The sequence below is a fragment of the Microtus pennsylvanicus genome, chromosome 7, assembly GCF_037038515.1.
Source record: "Microtus pennsylvanicus isolate mMicPen1 chromosome 7, mMicPen1.hap1, whole genome shotgun sequence".
Lineage (NCBI taxonomy): Eukaryota > Metazoa > Chordata > Mammalia > Rodentia > Cricetidae > Microtus > Microtus pennsylvanicus.
Window position 1 is genome coordinate 62,669,971 of NC_134585.1, and position 22,570 is coordinate 62,692,540.

Genomic DNA, 22,570 nt, shown 5'->3' on the forward strand with positions numbered 1-22,570 from the left:
CCCCTACCATCCACAGTCCTTGGGAAAGGAGGAGAGGGCCAATGGACTCATTAAACAATAGCTAATCAAGCTCTCCATTGAACTCATTCACCTGCCTTCTCATCTCTCTTAAGGAACAGATGCCTGCTCCCTCAGGGATGACAGTATGCCTCTCCAGCCAACAACCAGCTTTCCCCTCCCCCATGTTGCCCCATGCCAGCCTAAAATGTTGGCCATAAGTATAACCTCAGCTTCCTCTAACCCCTTATACAAAGAGTCTGGAATGTAATCTCAGCCCCAGGCATCCATCTTTGAAGCCTCCTCCCCCACTGAGCTCACCAAACCTTGACCCCTCCCCAGGAGGGGTCGTGGCCATTCCCACAGGCTATTTAAACTGCTCCCCAGAAAATTAGCACTTGGTCTTCCCTCTTCCTCTTTGGAGGTTGTTTGGGCTTTCTGTTCCCCCTCAGGCCACCTGAGAGTACAGACCTTCAATTAAATCTAGATAGCTTTTTCTTTCTTTTTTTTTTTTTTTTTGATTTTCGATACAGGGTTTCTCTGTGGCTTTGGTGCCTGTCCCAGAACTAGCTCTTGTAGAGCAGGCTGGTCTCGAACTCCCAGAGATCCGCCCGCCTCTGCCTCCCAAGTGCTGGGATTAAAGGCGTGTGCCACCACCGCCCGGCTCTAGATATCTTTTAATTTGGTTTGATTTGGTCTGATTGGAATTATTTGCACTGGCTGAGAGGCTCGTTTTTTAGGAATATTCCTAACAATAATGGACTAAACCTCTGAAATTGTAAGCAAGACCCCAGTTAAATGCTTTCTTTTATGTGTTGTCTTGGTCATGGTTTTTCTCACAGCAATAGAGCAGTGACTGAGACAGAGTTTAAGGTCAGTCTAGACTCTATAGTAATTTTAAGGCCAGAATGGGCTTGTGTGGATTACTGTTCACAGTGTGACCTGTCTCGAAAAAGCAACGAAGAGAGGGCATTCTGAAGTATTCAATATCAGGACTGGGGAATTAGCTCAACAGCAGCCCTGACCTGCCCTGGCCCACCCTGGCTCATCCGAGCCCATCCTGGAATCTGTCCCCAGCAAGTGTGTATGGGTGTCAAAATCACAGAAAGACCAAACAAAACAATGAAAAACAAACCAGGGCAATTAAACTATTCAGAGACTGTCTATCAAAACTCCAAAAACAAAATGACTAAATGATATTGTCATATTGTAAGTAACTATTGTAAGACTTTAAGACAATCCTGAAGCCATTTCTGACAATTCTGAATCCTCTCAGCCTCTGTGCCTTAGTGCTTCCCCTCCTCCCCTGGGAACCAAGGACCTAACAGCTACACTCGCACGTACTCAGTTCCTGAACAATTACCCATATACGTACGTTTTGGTTTGGTCCCCTGGGAAACGGGGTCAAAATGACCTCTTACCTCATCTGATCTGGCAACAGCTCTCCAGTCAATTATTGGTAATAGCCCTTTCGAATAAGCCAATCAGAATAGTCAAAGAACAACCCCCCTTGCTTCTGTGGCCCCTTTAAAAGTAGACTGTACCAGCTATTCGAGGTCCCTTGGCTTCCCGAATGCTGGGGGACCCTGTCATGACAGAATTAATAAAATCCTCATGCTTTTGCATCGGCTGTGGTGTGTGAGATGGTCTCTGGGGGCGACTCCTTCTCGGTGTTTGGACGCTAGAGTCCAACACTATCACACTTTTAGTTCATTTAAAACAAAGAAAAACCATGAATAAAACATATAAAAAGCCTAGAATTTTGAGTCTTGTCAAAAGATAAGTAAGCACAGCTGCACACCCCTGGCTTTTACTACAGCAGCTCTACAAAGCCAGTTGATCTCAGCCAACAAGGACTCCAAGCACACTTCCTGTATCTCTCTGCATATGAAACCGAGGGTGAAATAAATCCATTTTACCAAGAGTTCCCCAGCCCCACTCTGCCTGGAGAGGAGCCAATTCATGAGATAAGCAGAACCATGAATTGAGTACAAAGAAGAGAAGAAAAGAGCTGCTGGGCTGCTGGGAACAATGCTTTCTTATGCAGGGATCTTTCTCATTCATGCTAAGAAGGAGGATTTGACAAGTTAATTAATTTGTCTTTTTACTTACCTAGGTACTTCTGCCACTCAAATCCCTTATGCATTTCCAAGCCAGAAAACTGAACACATCAATGCAGGTGTCTGTTGCTTGAGGATTTAGGACAAAGAGCTGTGAGGCGTGCCTCACCACCTGGGGTGGGGTGGAGATGGGACTGTCTAGATTTGTGAGGTCACCCTATCTGAAAGGAATACCAAGGGACCCGTACTCCTACGTCTACTGACACAAGGCACTCTCCACTATGTGTCCCAGAGGGTCAAAGCTCTCTAAGTATTAATTTTGAGCAGAGCCCAGGAAGACACACTCTGAAATTCTAGTTTTGAGAGGTGGAGGCAGGAGGATCATGGAGTATTCTAGTATAACTTTGGTTGGAGAGTGTGATGTTAATACACAAAGCCAAGAGGAAAACAAAGCAGAACAATTCAGGGCTGGGAGTGGTGCAGTGATCAAAGTGATTTTCTACCGTTTTTAGTCTCCAAGCTCCACCCCGGCATCCTAATAGAAAATAAAGCCACCAGTAATCAAAGGACTGTTTCCATGGATTGAACCCAAGGCTTCATGCATTTAAGACAAGTGCGTGACCACTAATTTATACCTTAGGACACTTTAAAAAAATATTTATTTATTTATTATGCATACAATATCCTGTCTTTGTGTATGTCTGCAGGCCAGAAGAGGGCACCAGACCCCATTACAGATGGTTGTGAGCCACCATGTGGTTGCCGGGAATTGAACTCAGGACCTTTGGAAGAGCAGGCAATGCTCTTAACCACTGAGCCATCTCTCCAGCCCCCTTAGGACACGTTTTTACATTTTCGCTTTTGAGACACGCTTGAACACACTACCTTACCAGAATAATTGGTATTACAGGTCTCAGACACAGGCTTAGGCAGACTATTTCTTTTCCTTTGTTTTATCTTACTAAATGGAGAGTGCAGCAACCATGGTAAAAACATATCCTTAATCCCATCACTCAGGAAGCAGACCTAAGAAGCCTCCAGTTTAAGGTCAGGCTGCCTTCCTAACAAGACCTTTCCTTTCCTTTTCCTTCTAGACAGGGTTTCCCTGTGTAGCCCTGGCTGTCCTGGAACTCACTCTGTAGACCAGGCTGGCCTTGAACTCAGATCTACCTGCCTTTGCTTCTCAAATGCTTGGATTAAAGGCATAGCGTCACCATACCTGGCTAAATCACTTTCTCAAAAAAGCAGAAAAAGGAACAAACGGAGTACTTAGATGGCACAGTGGGCAAAGGTGTTTGCTGCCAAGGAAAATACCTGAGTTTGAGCTAGGGACTGACCTGGTGGACAAAGAGAGCCAATACAGTGAATAAATAAATAAAATGTTGGAGCCACATTTAATGGTACATGCCTGTAACCCCAGTATTCTAAAGGTCGAAGTGGTAGGAGTTTCCTGAATTCCTGAATTGGACTGCCTCATGAGTTGTGGGCCAGCAGGCACTGCAGAATTAAACCTTTTCTCAAAAATAAATAGAAAAGTTGACAACATTCAAGAGGAAAAGGCAAGAGGATTGATGCAAGTTAGAGCCCACTCTGTTCTACATAGCAAATTCTAGGCCAGTTAGGGCTACTTGGCAAAATATTCTCTCAAAATACAAAAATAGGGTCAGTGATACAGTGCATTGTGTAAAGGTACTCGTTCCAAGGCCTGACAGTCTGACTTTGATCCCTGGAACGCTCATGGCAGAGGAGAGGACTCCTGAAAGTTACACTTAACTTCTGTGTGGGTGCATGTCCACACACATATACATATCTATACCCACATAAATAAACACAAGTAATCAAAATAAAATTACGTAGTTTTAGCAATAGGAGAGAACTGACCTCCATACATGCCATTGCATTCATGACACCCATGAAAACATGGAATACTTTTTTTTTTTTTTGATTTTTCGAGACAGGGTTTCTCTGTAGCTTTTGGTTCCTGTCCTGGAACTAGCTCTTGTAGACCAGGCTGGCCTCGAACTCACAGAGATCCGCCTGCCTCTGCCTCCCGAGTGCTGGGATTAAAGGCGTGCGCCACCACCGCCCGGCTTGGAATACTTTTTTAAAAATATTCAAAAACAAAAATTCTAGGACTGGAAGTATCTGAGAGCAGTAACTGAGAGAGCACGAGCTTAGCATGGGCAAAACCTTGCCATTCCCAGTAGCATGAGTTAATTCATTAAAAGTTTAGACAATATTGGGAACAAACAAGGAGAAGGGTCAGTATATACCATTAATTCCAGCACTTGGGAGGCAGAGATGGTTGGACCTTTGTGAGTTCAAAGCCAGCCTGGTCTACATTGTGAGGTTCAGGATAGGAAAAATTATGTAGTGAGACCTTGCCTCAAAAAAACAAAAAACAAAATAAAACAAAAACAAACATGGGGATGTTTGATGAGGTTGAACCCAGGTCCTCTTAAAAACAGCCAGTTGTTACATAACAATTTCCTCCAACATATTCCACTTTGCAACAAAGCTCCTTAATGAAGGTAAATTACTCAAAATAGATTCAGGAAATCCATGAAACTTACCAGATTCACTTGGACCCTCCCTGCCAGAACTGCAAAGAAGACCCTCAGACCAGGTTCAGCTACCTGGAAGAGGTACTTGGAAAGAACACTCTGCCTATAGGCTGTGTAGTATACTCCAGGTTCCCAATTTTGTAAGCCATTGCCTATGCTTGGATGGGCTTTAGTGGTGTGTCTGTCTCTGAGTCATTTCTGCTTCTGTAAGTAACCCCAATAAAACTCACTGGTTCACCATGTTGTATAGTGATATTTTGTTTGTGTGATAACTAATAAAGCTTGTCTGAGGATCAGAATGCAGAGCGAGCCACTAGTTAGCCACAAAGACCAGGCAGTGGGGGCACACACCATTAATCCCAGCACTTGGGGGGCAGATGCAAACAGATCTCTGTGAGTTTAAGACCACCTTGGGCTACACAAGATCTATCCAGTCTAAAAGAGAATCAGAGTCAGGCAGTGATGGCTCACAGAGATCCCTCTGCCTCCCAAGTGCTGGGATTAAAGGTGTGTGCCCCCACTGCCTGGTCTCTATGGCTATCTAGTGGCTGACTCCACACTCTGATTGCCAGGCAAGCTTCATTTGTTAAAGCACAAACAAAATATCACCACAATGTTGGACTTCAGTGGTATCCATACTTTGGTCTGTTAGAGGTTCCCTATCTAGTGTTGCATCTCTCCAGGAAAATTTTTTGCTACAAAACTCAGTGCAATTTAATCCCAGGACTCGGGAGGCAGAGGCAGGCAGATCTCTGTGAGTTCGAGGCCAGCCTGGTCTACAAGAGCTAGTTCCAGGACAGGAACCAAAAGCTACGGAGAAACCCTGTCTCAAAAATCCACAAAAAAAAAGAAAGAAAGAAAGAAAGAAAGAAAGAAAGAAAGAAAGAAAAGAAAAAACTCAGTGCAATTAATCATGGACCCATTTCAATAGCCCCTATTTGGTTTTATTTACTTATTATGTATACAGCATTCCTTTCCTGTATGGTTGCATGCCAGAAGAGGGCACCAGATCTCATTATAGATGGCTGAGAGCCACCATGTGGTTGCTGGGAATTGAACTCAGGACCTCTGGAAGAGCAGTCAGTGCTCTTAACCTCTGAGCCATCTCTCCAGCCCTCTGTTTTGTTTTTTCAAGAAAAAGTTTTTCTGTAGCTTTGGAGCCTGTCCTGGAACTAGCTCTTGTAGACTAGGCGGGCCTCGAACTCACAGAGATCCACCTGCCTCTGCCTCTCAAATGCTATAATTAAAGGCTTGCACCACCACCACCCAACTGCGTCTATTTTTTTTTAAGATTTATTTATTTATTACGTATACGGTGCAGGCCAGAAGAGGGCACTAAGTCTCATTACAGATGGCTGTGAGCCACCATGTGGCTGCTGGGAATTGAACTCAGGACCTTTGGAAGAGCAGGCAGAGCTCTTAACCACTGAGCCATCTCTCCAGCCCTCTATTTGTTTTTTGAGACAAAGTCTCACTTTGTAATCCTGGTAGCCTGGCACTAAATGTGTAGCAATGGCTGGCTTGGAACTCACTATGTAGACATGCTGGTCTCTATCTCAGAGAGATCTGCCTAGCCCTGCCCTGAGTGCTGGAATTAGAAACATGAATCCACATCTGTCTGATGAGATTGCTCAGACTTGAATATCTGATTTTCCAGCTTCTAACTCTGCAAAACTGGGTTACATGTAGCTTTGGAAGTGTAACCAAAACTTTTGTAATTAGATATATTCCTTCTGCAATCCCAGAACTCAGGATGTGGAGGAAGGAGAATCAGGAGTTCAGCCTAGGCTATGGGACTCTGCTACAAAGAAAAGTAAGCGAGGCAGGATTTTACTTGTATAGCCAGTTCATAATCCCAGTGACCCATCCAGCAGGTCCAGTTATTCAGGGACTGAAGAGGCTCTATCTGTAAGAATCATGGGTGAGAGAAAAGAAGGAGACCAAGCAGAATTCAATTGTCAAGGTCTCCGTTTATTAGGGTAATGGTTACAGTTTATACAGCCCTTGAATGAGGAACTTGCCTTGGGGTGGGGGGTAGGGGGTAGCAAAGGTCACCAGTTTTTTGTGTAAGCGGAAACACTCTTTTGTGGTTCCATTAACAAACAGTTCTCAAGATAGTTGGGATATGGGGCTCTCTGCAAACATTCTTAGGACAATGGTCCCTGCTATCATCTTTAGGACAATGGTCCCTGACATCCCAGTTTCTCTGCTGAGGCAGGAGAATTCAAGGCCAGTCGACCCAACTTTGTGGAACACTGTGGAAGGCCTTAACTCTAGCTGTCCCCATCATGGCAAACATGTATCTGGCAGGCCTTGTTCTTTTCCTCCATTCTCTCTACCTTTGTAAAATCACTTTACATTACATTGGTAAAACTGCCACCAAGGCTTCCCTGTATACCTTTATAAACTGCCTTTTGTGTGCTACATCTGTCTCCTCTCTATCCAGAGGCAGTCACTGTCCTCCAGGGCAAATATTCTTGTTCCTTCCCCCCCCTTCTCACTCGTCCTCTATCTCCTGTCTTTGTCTCTTATTCTCTGCCCTTTGTCCCTCTGAGACAAATAAATCTCCTTTGTGATGAGAGCTTGGTCTTGAGGTCCCTTCAGCTGTCTGAACATTTTGTAAAAAGTGATGAGGAGGCCCGGAGGTGGTGGCACACGCCTTTGATCCCAGCAGAGGCAGGCGGATCTCTGGGAGTTCACCTGGTCTACAAGAGCTAGTTCCGGGACAGGCACCAAAGCTACAGAGAAACCCTGTTTCGAAAAATCAAAAAAAAAAAAAAAGTGATGAGGACTGAGGAAGAATGCTTGCCTATCATCAAGAAGTACTGTAAAGTTTTTAAATGAAATTTTATATATGTTTGTTTAAACCTTTTTATACAGATAGGATTTAGAATGTAAGTTATTTTAAACAATTATCTAGCATTAACAATAATAAAATTTATGATATTAAGATTGTTCCAGGCGAGCTAGAGAAATGGCTCAGAGGTTAAGAGCACTGGCAGCATTTTCAGAGGTCCTGAATTCAATTCCCAGCAACCACATGGTGCCTCACAATCATCTGTAATGAGATCTAGTGCTCTCTTCTGGTGTGCAGGCAGAACACGGCATACATAACAAATAAATAAATAAATCTTTTTCTTTTTTTCTTTTTTTTTCTTTTTAAGAGGGAACCAGACCTCATTACAGATGGTTGTGGGCCACCATGTGGTCGCTGGGAATTGAACTCAGGACCTTTGGAAGAGCAGGCAATGCTCTTGAAAGACCCCCAAGGTGGGCTGCCTTTCAGTCTGGGGAGACCCTCCCAAGGAACAGCGAGGCCACTCATACGGCTGCAACAGCAAGAGGTTTATTGAGTTAACACAGGTACCTGCGGGCAACAAGTCTTTCGGAGGACTTGCGCACCTTCAGGTTGGAACAGTGGGTTTTTTATAGGGTAGGGAAGCAGAAGCGTGGGAACAGAAGCGAGATGCATAGTTACAGGGTTCTGATTGGGCAATTCAAACAAGGCTCGGGTTCAAACTGAGTACAATTTCGTGGTTTCCAAGAAATCAGATATACATGCTGCCCTGGCCTATCTAGGGTGCCATTCTTCCTTTGGACCCCAAGTCCCCTGCTGGCAGTCCAGATGGTTGGCCAGAGATATCTTGCCTTGCTCAGCGCCCCTGCCCCTAAGCTGACCACAGCCCTTATCTCTAAATTAAACTCCCCTGTCTTAGCTTTTAGTTATATTGCTCAAAAATTCAAGCCTTGTAAAATAGCGTTATTGCTGCTGCTAACTTAATGCTGTTAAGTAGGGGTCTTTCATCCCCCCATTTCTTTTTGTGAATTTGAATAAAATCATTTATTCAACTAGCGGGCATTCTTAACATGTTTTGGATCATATTGTTTAAGCTGATGATATTGCTGAGTGAGGACCAAGGTTTGGATAGCTGAAAGTCTGTCTTTTATAAATTGTACCAGGCGGTTTATAAACCATCCTTTAAACTATCTTTGTTGAGAAGACAGTAGAACACCTCTAGGGTGTGCAAAATAGCTCTTGGCAAAATTGTCTGAATGAGGCTTGAAAGTAACTATATGGTAGACATTGTGAACCATTGTAGACCCGAGAATAGCACCCAACACTGTGGCAATAATAGTCTATTGACTACAAAGAGCTTAACTCAGCCCTAAGAAACACATGCCTTTTCATAAGAGACAAGTTTAGTATTATGAAGACAAATCTCTTTTACTGTAGACACCGGGAGTGTTGATCCTCAACTCCAGAGAATGTGCCGGAGAGGTCAGTTTTGGTCCAGCTGGCACCACATGGCATTTACGGGTTTCCATTGCATCCTGTAGCATCAGCTTTATCCAAATGTACAGGGTTGTGTCCATTGTGAGAACTTTAACAAACAATGAGAGAAAATGCAATACAGGATGACAAATGTTTAAAACAAAACAAAAAGCCCTAAAGCCAGAGGACAGCCAATGAGGACATAAATACCCAGGCTTTAGAAAAACAAAACCTGTCCAGAGGTAAGGAGGCTTATCTCTGTGTGTTTGCTTATCTCTGCAGTTATCTGCACAAAACGGTCTGATCTGGAAAAGTCTTAAACAGTACAAAATAATTCCTGTCAATCTGTCCCAGACACACAGAGGAGGAAGAGAACAGAATTGCCTTTTGCTTCTGCTGTGTGATATTGTGCTTTAAAAGACATTAAAAAATGAGCAGAGCCCTGTGGGTTTCTGACTTTAGGAAAGAAGAGCCTTAAAGGTGATGTAAGCCCATCTTATAGCAGATGTGCCTGCCCTGTGCAAGCCTTGAGCTCAGGATTCCATCATCAAGGTCAGCCATTCTCAGCAAATACATGAGTGGCAGCTAACTAGCCAGGCAGCAGAACTAGTGGCAACGATGCCGGGGTGTTTTGAACCCAGAACAGGACAGGAGGGAGGGAGGTCTGTCCAGTCATTTTTGCTGGTCTCCAGGGCCAATTATGTCAATTTGTTTTTTTAGAATTTTATTTATCTTATCTATCTGACCTGAGCTTTGGGGTTGGTAAGCTTAATTTCCAATTGATCCCCAATATCTTGGCCATACCCTAACTTACCTGGGCAACAAAGGCAGGTCTATTATGGGACATGATTATCTTGGGCATCCCCAACCTTAGAATGATCTTTTTTTATGATCTTTTTAGCCATCATATTGGGTGTCTCAATCTTGGTCAATGTATGATGGCTATCTTCTTTGGCAAATGTGTGGCCTCCTGGAGGCTCAAAATTTCTGCAAATGTATATTGCTTTGTGTATACAGGTGAGGGTAAAAGCATACCTGCTGTTAGTATAGACGTTCCCTCTGCCATCTGTAGAGCTTGTATCAAAGCCATAAGTTTAGCGTTCTGGTCGGGCCGCCATCTCTGAAGGGAGGCTACTGGCCTAGATCATTTGCTTCCTGTCCACCAATGCTGCCCCCGCCTTCCGCTTACCTTCAGTCTTGTGTGCCTGCTCAGCTTGGACCGCCAGCCTTGTGCCCCAGGCAAGCTTCGCCCTCATTTTCAGCTCTGCCTGGCACAGCTTAGTCTGCCATTTTGCCATTTACCTGTCCTTTATGCAGATGTTGGCAGGATCCATAGTCCATCGACGTCAGCCCAGCACAGGAGCAGTAGTCTGGCACAGGAGGGCATCTGTGGTAGCATTGTGACTGCTGTATCGCGGTCTGACATGGGTGAGGGGAGCAAGACTGTAAAATGAGCAGTTAGGGCTCATGCAGGCTTTAGAGCAAGCACAGCATCAAGGCAGTTGCTAGGAGGTGAGGATTTCTTCAGCGGTGACGGCAGGGAGAGGTGGTCATCCCGGTGAGGAGGGCGTGGTAGAGGCAGAGGTAGACAAGCAGCCTGTATCTCCTACAGAACTGAAAACAGCAGCGAAAGCAAAAGTCCCTCGTTTGGTCAACAAAAGGCGTTGGTCATACATTCAGAAGTGACCAGGGAGGAACGAGTCATTTATTTGTCTTTTTCCCAAATTTATAGTTCGTAAGGTGTCCAGTTCGTATTCTTTACTCAGTTCCAGTGTCCCTCTTCATTTGTCTTTGATCTTCTGTTGCCCAGGCTCGCTCCTTATCTGTCTGAGTCCTGTCTCTTTTTTTTTTTTTTTGCTTTCCGCCTTTTTCTCTCTCTCGCTTTTTTCTCTGTCCCTTGTTTAACATTTTTTTTTAAATCTTTACTAAGTATAATCTTTTAACCCATCTATTTGCTGTATCTTTTTTTATATCTGATGTTGCCTGTCCTATGTAGGCCATGACTACTGCTGTCTGCTGACCTTCAGAGGTTGGGTAAAAATGCTTGTAAACTTCTATTAATCATTTAAGGAACACAGATTTTAACTGGCCCCTGGAGAACCTCTCTTATCTTGGCCGAATTAGTGGGGTGCCTTGCAGCCCCCCCCTGAGATTTGCCATGAGCCCAACATTTTGACTGTCAGTTTCTCCCTTTAAGAATTAATTAGACATTATCATGTAGAAGAATGAAAATAGATCCATATTTATCTCTATGCACAAAACTGAAATCCAAACAAATTAAAGACCTTAACATAAGGGCAACAATATAAATAGAATTTTGAACATAGCCTCAGTAGCGTAGACATTAAAGGAAACAATCAGTAATTGAAATCTCCAGAACTGAGAAGCTTTTTGTATAACAAAGGATATAATTAACAGAACATAATATCAGCCTGTAGAATAGGAAAGGTGTCTTTATTAATTATGTTAAAACCATATAAGGAATTTAGAAGCTTAATCCTCATAAAAATAAATATTTCAGTACAATTACGTCATAGACCAAAACTGTAAATTCTCAAAAAATGAACTTGAAATGACTGAAAGATATTTAAAATTTGCTTAAATATAACATCCTTAATCATCAGGGAAATGCAAATTAAACAATTCTGAGATTTTATCTTATTCCTGTAAAACTGACCAGGATTAAAAATATCATTTGACAATTTATGCTTACAGCTACTTTGAACATTAGCATGGTGGATTTTCAGAATTAGATAACATATTACCTTAAAAACTTAGCGACATCCTTTATATTATCATAGACAGAATCTGAAAACAACCTAAAATGCACCTTTTTATACTAATAATAAATGAGAATCTTTGCCATGTTTTTTTTTAATATCCATAAACATTATAAAGAGTCAAAAGGCCATTTTATCTCTATTTCATCATTCAGTAACACCCCCTTGCAATTGTGGTGGGGTGAGAGGCTTTAGCAGATCTTTGCCATGTGGCCATGTGGGCGGGGTCCCCACCTTATCACAAGCATTGTGAGCAGACAAGTGTTAAATTTAGATCTAAACATGGGCTGGCTTAGAAGCTCAGCTTACTCCATTACCTGCCACTCCTGAACCCACATTCATCATTTACCAACAGCCACAGGGATATTTACTTGCAATCTCTTGCCCCATTGCCAAAACGGAAAGGTCCAGGTTCTTTAGGGGACCTTTTGCTTTTTAATAGGGTATCCAATCCCAGAGAAATAGCCTACTGCAGGTTCCCAGGCTTATTGGGTCCTGTGGGGAGGAATTAGCACCAGCTTGGACCCAACTGGCTGGCATGTGTCTCCACAGGAGGCCTTAGTTCCGTGACCCTGGCGTTAGCACCAGTTATTTCCCCTGGGCAAGGGCCATAGATCTTTGGCACAAGGTTTTACATGGCATTTGCAGATGGGGGCTGCCATTCAGTCTCTAGCATCTTATTTTCCAAGGAAAACAAGCCTTCTCCACAGGGAACCCCATTGGGGATCCTCCCAGGACCTGGCTTCAGCCTCAGCTCTGTCCACAGTGAGCTCCTAGTTGTAAAGCACAAGCTTCCCACACCCCACCTCAGTACTCACAGCAATCTAGCAGCTTTTCTCTGAATGGGATTCCAGAGGCCCCAGGAGGCATTCCCTCCAGGGAACTCATCAGGTCAGGTTTGGTGGGCCACCTGGAAGCCTCAACTCAGTTCAAGTGTCTCTGCATTGGCGCCCTTGGTAACAGCTAAGGCGGCTGCTGCTGGGCCGGGGAGGGGACTCACCTGCAGATGTGGGGGCCACAGCTGCCCCCTTCCCTGACTCGGGCCAGGGTTGCTGCCTTGCCCCGCCCTGCATCCTGCTGAGAAGTTTGCTCAGAGCTGGAGCTGGTTGCCCCGCCTAGGCCTGGCTCCAGGCTGTGCTGCAGGAGATAACAGCCCTGCTCCCTCCCCCCTCGCCACAGCAAGCAGGGCAGTTCAGCAGCACAGCCTAGGGAAGTGAAGGAGGGGCAGGCTGTCAGCATTCCTTTTGGATTTTCATAGAGTTAGGGTCAAAGAGATGGTTACTTACTGCCCCATGGTACCAGATTTAGACTCGAGTACAAACAGATATACAAAACAAAGAACATATTAAGCACAAAAATACACAGACAATACAGATGCGCTGGCGCGTTTTCGGCGTGATGCCGAAAGCAAAATTTCAGATGGAGACAGCGAGAGTCCGGATCTCTCGTCTCCCAGAAGAATCACATACCCTTCAGACAGCGGGGGTGCCCCGAACAGTCCTATTTTGGTAGGATTCACAGAATACGGACGGGCCACAAATTTGGCCCCAGACACTCTGGGACGTCTCCCAGAGTTGCAGCCGGGAGTACAAGCTCGTCAGCTTCTCCGCGAATCTGCCAGATACTGATTCTAGCTAGCTAACTAGTACAGATACAGATACAGATACGGTCGCATGCGCATACACAGAAACACAGAAGCACAGATATTCACAGAGAACGATCGCTGGCCAGCTTACCTCCCGATGTGGTGGGTCGGTGATCCCTGGGCAGGGGTCTCCACTTCCCGGCCAATGCACCAAAATGAAAGACCCCCAAGGTGGGCTGCCTTTCAGTCTGGGGAGACCCTCCCAAGGAACAGCGAGGCCACTCATACGGCTGCAACAGCAAGAGGTTTATTGAGTTAACACAGGTACCTGCGGGCAACAAGTCTTTCGGAGGACTTGCGCACCTTCAGGTTGGAACAGTGGGTTTTTTATAGGGTAGGGAAGCAGAAGCGTGGGAACAGAAGCGAGATGCATAGTTACAGGGTTCTGATTGGGCAATTCAAACAAGGCTCGGGTTCAAACTGAGTACAATTTCGTGGTTTCCAAGAAATCAGATATACATGCTGCCCTGGCCTATCTAGGGTGCCATTCTTCCTTTGGACCCCAAGTCCCCTGCTGGCAGTCCAGATGGTTGGCCAGAGATATCTTGCCTTGCTCAGCGCCCCTGCCCCTAAGCTGACCACAGCCCTTATCTCTAAATTAAACTCCCCTGTCTTAGCTTTTAGTTATATTGCTCAAAAATTCAAGCCTTGTAAAATAGCGTTATTGCTGCTGCTAACTTAATGCTGTTAAGTAGGGGTCTTTCACTCTTAACCACTGAGATTTATTTAGGGGTTTCTCCAGCCCCTAAATAAATCTTTAGAAAAAAATAGTTCCAGAAAATCTAGGTCATACTGAGCTTGGTTTTTTTGACATTTAATTTGTTTCTATAAATTTCAGGTTGCTTAAGAGGTACTCACATTCAGCGTTCCAAAAGTAGCAAGTCTTTTTTGTTTTTTAAAGATTTACTTATTTACTTATTTATTTATTATGTATACATCTGCAGGCCAGAAGAGGGCACCAGATCTCATTACAGATGGTTGTGAGCCACCATGTGGTTGCTGGGAATTGAACTCAGGACCTCTGGAAGAACAGCCAGTGCTCTTAACCGCTGAGCCATCTCTCCAGCTCAGTAGCAAGTCTTTCAGTCAAAATTAGAAGGTTTGGGCTTCATTTCTTCTACTTGCACAGCACTTTATTTCCAATTAGGAGATGCACTGGTAAAATACGTCTGTGTGTTTGTATTATACATAGCAAGACCCTATCTCAAATGATATTTAATAAACCTAACTTACAAACACCACAGAAAACACAGCCTACCTTAGGCCTGCTTAGTAGTCCACACTCGTCAGTCTGGTAGAGCAGGCATGGAATTGCAGCTACTTGGAAGGCTGAGGCAGGAAGATTGCCAATTAAAATCAGCCTGCTTTAGAAAGCAAATTCCAGGCTAACCTGGGATAATTCTTGAGAGTGTCTCAAGATATGAAGTACATGGGGGTGTTGTTGCTGCAGCTGGGGTCTGTGTTAATGTCCATGGCCTGCCTTACCACGAGGCAGTCATAGGAACTATGTGTGTTGAAATCTGAAGGCCGTAATGCAGCCATGCCCTTCACTGGCCCTGCCCATTGCTGGACATGACATCAGGAGAGCTGACCCGATCCCTCATGGCAGAACTGCCCCAACACTTGGGAGAGATGCTCCTACCCCTCACCATAGGTATGGGAGAGCTGGCCCTGATGGGATGGGCCCAGGAGAGCTGTCTCAACATGTCATCTCACCTGACGGGGGTGGTCCCAGTGGCCCAGGACTGACTAACTCAGTTATCATCCAGACCCACATCTTGGGCCTTGGGTTGGTCCACCCTGGTATTTACCCCATCTATATCCTACTGGAGAGCGTGCATGGACTGATCCTGTCAACTGATAACCACAGGATCTCCATGACTCTGGGCAACAGCAGGCTGCCCGAGAGGAGTTTCGGTGAGCGTCCAGTGATGATAGTGTGCAAGAGGCCTTGAACCAGACCCCATGACATTTGTGGGTAGGGTGGACTGGACAAATGGGTGTAATGAGAGACAAACTGCAACTCTCAGTGCCATGAGGATGAATGAAGAAGTGTGGGAGAGATGGGAAAGAAAAGTGTGGGTTTTGTTTGTTTGTATTCTTTTGTTTTTAAATAATTTGGGGGAGGTTTCCTTTTTGGGGAGGGATGCTGCAGTGGTTAGGGGCAGATATAGAGGGATGGGGAGGTGAGCAGGATTAGGGTGCTTGTTGTGAAATTCTTAAAGAATCAATAAAGAATTATCTTATGGAAGTAATGTAAGGAGACACAGTAAAAAATTAATTTTTCTAAATTCTTTTATTAAATCAAAAGTCACACACACACACATACAAACCCAAAACAAAATACAATAAAAAAAACACTAACCAGCTTATTCCTGGATGGAATAAGGATGTTTCACCATGATTTTCCAAATGCATACTCGTGTTGAGGTTGCAGGAATTTCTGCTTTGATTCATCAGTCCCATCTCAAGAAGGCACTAGAGGACCCTGCGGATGAAGAGCCCAACCCCTAGAGGTGGGAAGTGACTGAAAAAGGACCATTAAAAATCAGACTTTCAGCCAGACGGTGGTGGCGCACGCCTTTAATCCTAGCACTCAGGAGGCAGAGGCAGGTGGATCTCCGTGAGTTCGAGACCAGCCTGGTCTACAGAGCTAGTTCCAGGACAGGCTCCAAAGCTACAGAGAAACCTGTCTCGAAAAAAAACAAAAAATAAAAAAAAATCAGACTTTCTAAGGTTTGACTGTCTAACATGACTTTAAACATTTTTCTTGCTTTTGAAATTTGTGCCAGAATTGTCCTATAGTTAAGAGATTTATTGTTTTGTTTTCAACATATGCAAACAAATCTAAATGCATCTTGACAGGGGAAATCAGAGGCACCCCTATCATACAAAAGACCCTGATATTGTCTTGTCATACAAAAGATTGCTTTTATCCACCAGGACCCATAGTTTGGACCAAAGGGGAAAAATAGTCACTAGCAAAATAGATGGAGGATACTTGGGATGTACCAATCTAACTGACCAACCCCAATGTAATAATACAGACCAACATAATCAAATATTCTTTAAAGGCTTCGGGAGTGCTAAACTAAGAAGGGGGAGGGAAGATTTATTAATTATTTTAATTGAACTTAACATACATAGAGTCTTAACATACACTCTGTCTGTAAGGAATAATATGGGGTATAATCTCTGGGTCCATCTAGCACTGAAAAGACAATGAGAAAACTCCTTCTGAGTCAGAAGAGATTCCTCTATTCCCTTTATTTCTTAAAAAGAAATTTGTATGAAATAGGGGTTTCATATGAAAATTATATAATGATAATGGGGGATAAAATGGAAACCATCCCCATGAATGTTTTAAAGTTGTGGCTGACATTCCAGGTGATAATGTCTTTCTGCCCCACTGTCTGTCTTTCTGCCCCACTGTCTGTCTTTCTTCCTCACTGTCTGTGTCTTTCTTCCTCACTGTCTGTGTCTTTCTTCCTCACTGTCTGTGTCTTTCTGCCCCACTGTCTGTCTTTCTTCCTCACTGTCTGTGTCTTTCTTCCTCACTGTCTGTCTTTCTTCCTCACTGTCTGTGTCTTTCTTCCTCACTGTCTGTGTCTTTCTTCCTCACTGTCTGTCTTTCTTCCTCACTGTCTGTGTCTTTCTTCCTCACTGTCTGTGTCTTTCTTCCTCACTGTCTGTGTCTTTCTTCCTCACTGTCTGTGTATTTCTTCCTCACTGTCTGTGTCTTTCTGCCCCACTGTCTGTGTTTTGATTGGACTAATGTCCCTTCTTACTGTAATTCTACTTCTTATCTCACCCTTCCCTTTGGTAAACAATTGCCCTTAGGCCGGGCGGTGGTGGCACACGCCTTTTATCCCAGCACTTGGGAGGCAGAGGCAGGCGGATCTCTGTGAGTTCGAGACCAGCCTGGTCTACAAGAGCTAGTTCCAGGACAGGCTCCAAAACCACAGAGAAACCCTGTCTCGAAAAACCAAAAAAAAAAAAAAAATTGCCCTTAGGATGAACTTTTTTCTATGAAAATAGTATTTATTTTGCACTCCCTGCAGGATATAAGGGCTGATATAGGATAGCATGTGTTACACCTATTTCAGTCAGCAAATCTTTACAATTGGTTAATAGAATCACAAGAAACTTCCAATGCGTTCTTACATCTGTTAGATGCCACGACGGCTGCTGCTGCAGCCTATTACCTATCCCAGGAGTTGTTGGACTACAAAGAGAGGTTTCTAAAATAGCCCATCTAATTTCAAAAACTACTAATATGACAGAAAAAATATCAGCTGAAATTAATTAAGAAATGGGAGAACTGGCTGGGCGGTGGTGGCGCACGCCTTTAATCCCAACACTCAGGAGGCAGAGGCAGGCGGATCTCTGTGAGTTCGAGGCCAACCTGATCTACAAGAGCTAGTTCCAGGACAGGAACCAAAAGCTACGGAGAAACCCTGTCTCGAAAAATAAAAAAAAAAGAAGAAGAAGAAGAAATGGGAGAACTGAGAACTGTTCTAAAAAATAGAGCTACTATAGACTACCTGTTACTTAAACATAATCTTGATTGTCAGCAACTTACTGGAATGTGCTATTTTAACATCTCTAATTTCTCTCATACTATTGGCAAGCAAATTGATTATCTATAAGAAATAAACAAAAATCTCTGAAACAAATTTTGACTAGCAAATGTGGCTTACATGGTTCTTTCCCTGCATCGGCCCTCTAGCACTGTTTCTACTGGTCATGACATCAGGTCCTGTGCCCTCCAGATAAACAACTCTAGAACCACTGACACTGGTCATCACTGATCATCTACTGGTCATCACTGGTCATCTACTGGTCATCACATCAGGTCCTGTGCCCTCCAGATAAACAATTCTAGAACCACTGACACTACTGGTCATCACTGGTCATCTACTGGTCATCACTGGTCATCTACTGGTCATCACTGGTCATCTACTGGTCATCACATCAGGTCCTGTGCCCTCCAGATAAACAACTCTAGAACCACTGACACTTGACAGCATTATTAAGGCAAAGATTTGGCAGGAAAACGGAAGTCAAGTGGGGAATGAGGAACCTGTCTGACTCCATTTTGTAGGTACAAGTCATTTTCATGTATTGTTAAAAATAAGTTTCCATTCACTGTAAGAGTGGAGCTGCTGTTTTTATATCTGTCTCCTGGAGCCTGACCTGGTCCACATGTGACCTTGACTTGTTTTTGAGAATACCCTTACTCTCCTAACCACGGATCAACCAGGTAGTGTTTCTTGTTGTTGTTTTGTTTTGACTTTTCTGCATTTCCTTATTGCCCCATTGTCTCTCTTCCTGCTTTGCAACTACTTGTGATTTTACTCCTTAAAAGGGGCCCAAGAAATGGATTCCCAACAGTCCTTAATCAGGCTTGCTTCAAATTTGTCACTATATTGTGGAAGTGCTCTCATTGTCACCTGGTGGGACTAACATCCACTCTCCACATGGTGATTCATAACTGTCTATAACTCTAGATTTAGAGAATCTGACACATTCTTCTGACATCCTTAGACACCATGCATGCATGCGGTGCACATGTATACAAGCAGGTGAAACAAACATAAAAACAAGCCTTTAAAAAGAATTATTGTTTGTTTTTGGTTTACTTTTATTACATATTAATTTAGTGTGTGTGTATGTGTGTGTGTGGTGCAGGAGAATTGTTTGTATTCTGTCAATCATGTTTTAAATAAACGCTGATTGGCCAGGCAGGAAGTATAGGTGGGAAACCAGACAGGAAGTAGAAATGATGTAATGAGAACAGGAGAATTCTGGGAAGGAGGAAGTTGATTCCTCCCAGTCCTGCCCAGACTCCAAAGAAGCAGGATGTGACCTGCCAGCTGAGAAAGGTACCAAGCCATATGGCAAAAATAAATCAGAATAATATACAAGAGCTATTATGTAGCCTGAGCTAATGGGCCAATCAGCTTTATAACTTATAGAAATCTCTGTGTGATTTTCTTTGGGGCTTGCCGGCTGTGGGGTACCGGGCAGGACAGAAAACACAAACAAGCTAGCCAGTGCCCATGTTGTGTGTGTGTGTGTGTGTGTGTGTGTGTGTGTATGAATGCCACATCACACTAGTGGGAATCACAGGACAACTTGAAGGAGTTCACCTGCTGATCCATCTTTCCTCTCCGATTTTTAAACATTTTATTTTATATGTAATTTTATGTGTATGTGTTCCAGAAGACAGCTGTCTTATTTGGGGTTATTATTGCTGTGACTATTAGTCACACGCTTTGGTCATGACCAAAGCAACTTGGTGAAGAAAGATTTATTTGACTTACACTTCAATATCACTGTTAATTATCAAAAGAAGTCAAGACAGGAACTCAAAACAGGCCAGGAACCTGGAGGCAGGAGTGGATTCAGAAGCCATAGAGGGGTACTGCTTTCCCGTTTGCTTCTCAAGGCTTGTTCAGCCTACTTTCTTCAAAACCAACAGTCCAGGGATGGCAACACCCACAATGGGTTGGGCCTGCCTCCATCAACCACTGGACAAGAAAAAGCCCTACAGACTTGCCTGCTGCCCACTCTTATGGAGGCATTTTCTTAACTGAGACTTCCTCCTGTCAAGTGACTTTAGCTTGTCTCAAGTTGGCATAAGACTATCCAGTGCAACACCATTTCCCAGTACCCCTCACCATCCTCTAGTTCCTAAATTCTTTTTGGACCACTTCCCTCTCCAGTCACGTTTCCCGAACTTCGAGGTGGAGAGCAGTTAATACAGATGCCTTGGTTAGAGCTGTGCACCCGACAATCACTTATTCTCAGCACTTTAACCAGTTATGAGTCTGCATTAACTGCTTCCCAGTGTTAGAAGGTTCCATGGCCAAGGTTGAGGGCATAAATATTTAGAATGTAAAACTGACAGCATATCTTTCTACATAGCAAAGCAACAGTGATAGAATCCTTCTTGGGGCCTAGGACATCCAAACCATGGGCTTTTGTCCAGGTTTAGAGTACTAGGTATGAATTCCCTCTTGAGATTGCTCAAATCCACAGAGGAAGTGCTTGACTCCTATAACATTCCTCCACTCTTGCACCAGTGGACAGTAGGCAAGAGCCTGGCAAGAAGGTATTAGAACATGGAGGCTTCAGCTCCAGATACCATTGATTCTTCTTTGCTCCCCCAGCAGCCTCTAATGCACCTGCATGGCACTAGGAAAACTAGTCATCATGGTAGAAGTTTCTCAGGTCAGTTCTAGCTCAGTTTCTCTGTGTCTACAATCAGAGTATGCTGTATCTTCAGCAATAGGGTATGCCTCATAGTTACAGAGGGTAACCAAGAGCTATAACAGTGGTTTGTGTTGTTTTGCGGGCCTCCCTGACCAATAATTCACAGAGAGGCATCCCATGCCTGGCACCGAGGTTTTCATTTAATAACTAATGCCTTCTTGGGGAAGACAATACCCATGCAGGGTATTTTTTTTAATTTTTATTTTTTTATTTTATTTTTGTTTATTGTTTTAAATTTATTTATTTATTAAAGATTTCTGTCTCTTCCCAGCCACCACCTCCCATTTCCCTCCCTCTCCCCCAATCAAGTCCCCCTCCCTCATCAGGCCAAAGAGCAATCAGGGTTCCCTGACCTGTGGGAAGTCCAAGGACCACCCACCTCCATCCAGGTCTAGTAAGGTGCGCATCCAAACTGCCTAGGCTCCCACAAAGCCAGTATGTGCAGTAGGATCAAAAACCCATTGCCATTGTTCTTGAGTTCTCAGTAGTCCTCATTTTCTGCTATGTTCAGCAAGTCCGGTTTTATCCCATGCTTTTTCAGACCCAGGCCAGCTGGCCTTGGTGAGTTCCCGATAGAACATCCCCATTGTCTCAGTGTGTGGGTGCACCCCTCGCGGTCCTGAGTTCCTTGGTCATGCTCTCTCTCCTTCTGCTCCTGATTTGGACCTTGAGATTTCTGTCCGGTGCTCCAATGTGGGTCTCTGTCTCCTTTCATCGCCTGATGAAGGTTAATATTCAGGAGGATGCCTATATGTTTTTCTTTGGGTTCTCCTTATTTAGCTTCTCTAGGATCGCGAATTATAGGCTCAATGTCCTTTATTTATGGCTAGAAACCAAATATGAGTGAGTACATCCCATGTTCCTCTTTTTGGGTCTGGCTTACTTCACTCGGGATAGTGTTTTCTATTTCCATCCATTTGCATGCAAAATTCAAGAAGTCCTTGTTTTTTACTGCTGAGTAGTACTCAAATATGTATATATTCCATACTTTCTTCATCCATTCTTCCATTGAAGGGCATCTAGGTTGTTTCCAGGTTCTGGCTATTACAAACAATGCTGCTATGAACATAGTAGAGCATATACTTTTGTTATATGATAAGGCCTCTCTTGGGTATATTCCCAAGAGTGGTATTGCTGGGTCCAGGGGTAGGTTGATCCCGAATTTCCTAAACAACCGCCACACTGCTTTCCAAAGTGGTTGCACAAGTTTGCATTCCCACCAGCAATGGATGAGTGTACCCCTTTCTCCATAACCTCTCCAGCAGAGGCTTTCATTGGTGTGTTTTATTTTAGCCATTCTGACAGGTGTAAGATGGTATCTTAAAGTTGTCTTGATTTGCATTTCCCTGATCGCTAAGGAAGTTGAGCATGACCTTAAGTGTCTTTTGGCCATTTGAACTTCTTCTGTTGAGAGTTCTCTGTTCAGCTCAGTTTATAATTGTGCCCCATTTTATAATTGGGTTGATTAGCCTTTTACGGTCTAGTTTCTTGAGTTCTTTATATATTTTGGAGATCAGACCTTTGTCAGTTGCGGGGTTGGTGAAGATCTTCTCCCAGTCAGTGGGTTGCCTTTTTGTCTTAGTGACAGTGTCCTTTGCTTTACAGAAGCTTCTCAGTCTCAGGAGGTCCTATTTATTCAATGAGACCCTTAATGTCTGTGCTGCTGGGGTTATACGTAGGAAGTGGTCTCCTGTGCCCATGTGTTGTAGAGTACTTCCCACTTTCTCTTCTATCAGGTTCAGTGTTTTCGGGCTGATATTGAAATCTTTAATCCATTTGGACTTGAGTTTTGTGCATGGTGATAGATATGGATCTATTTCCATTCTTCTACAGATTGACATCCAGTTATGCCAGCACAATTTGTTGTTTTTTTTAGTTGTTGAAAAAAAAAATTCCGCCTCCTCCCTGTTTCCCATTTCCCTCCCTCTCCCCCTCCCACTCCCCTCCCCCTCCCCCTTCTCCCACTCCCCTCC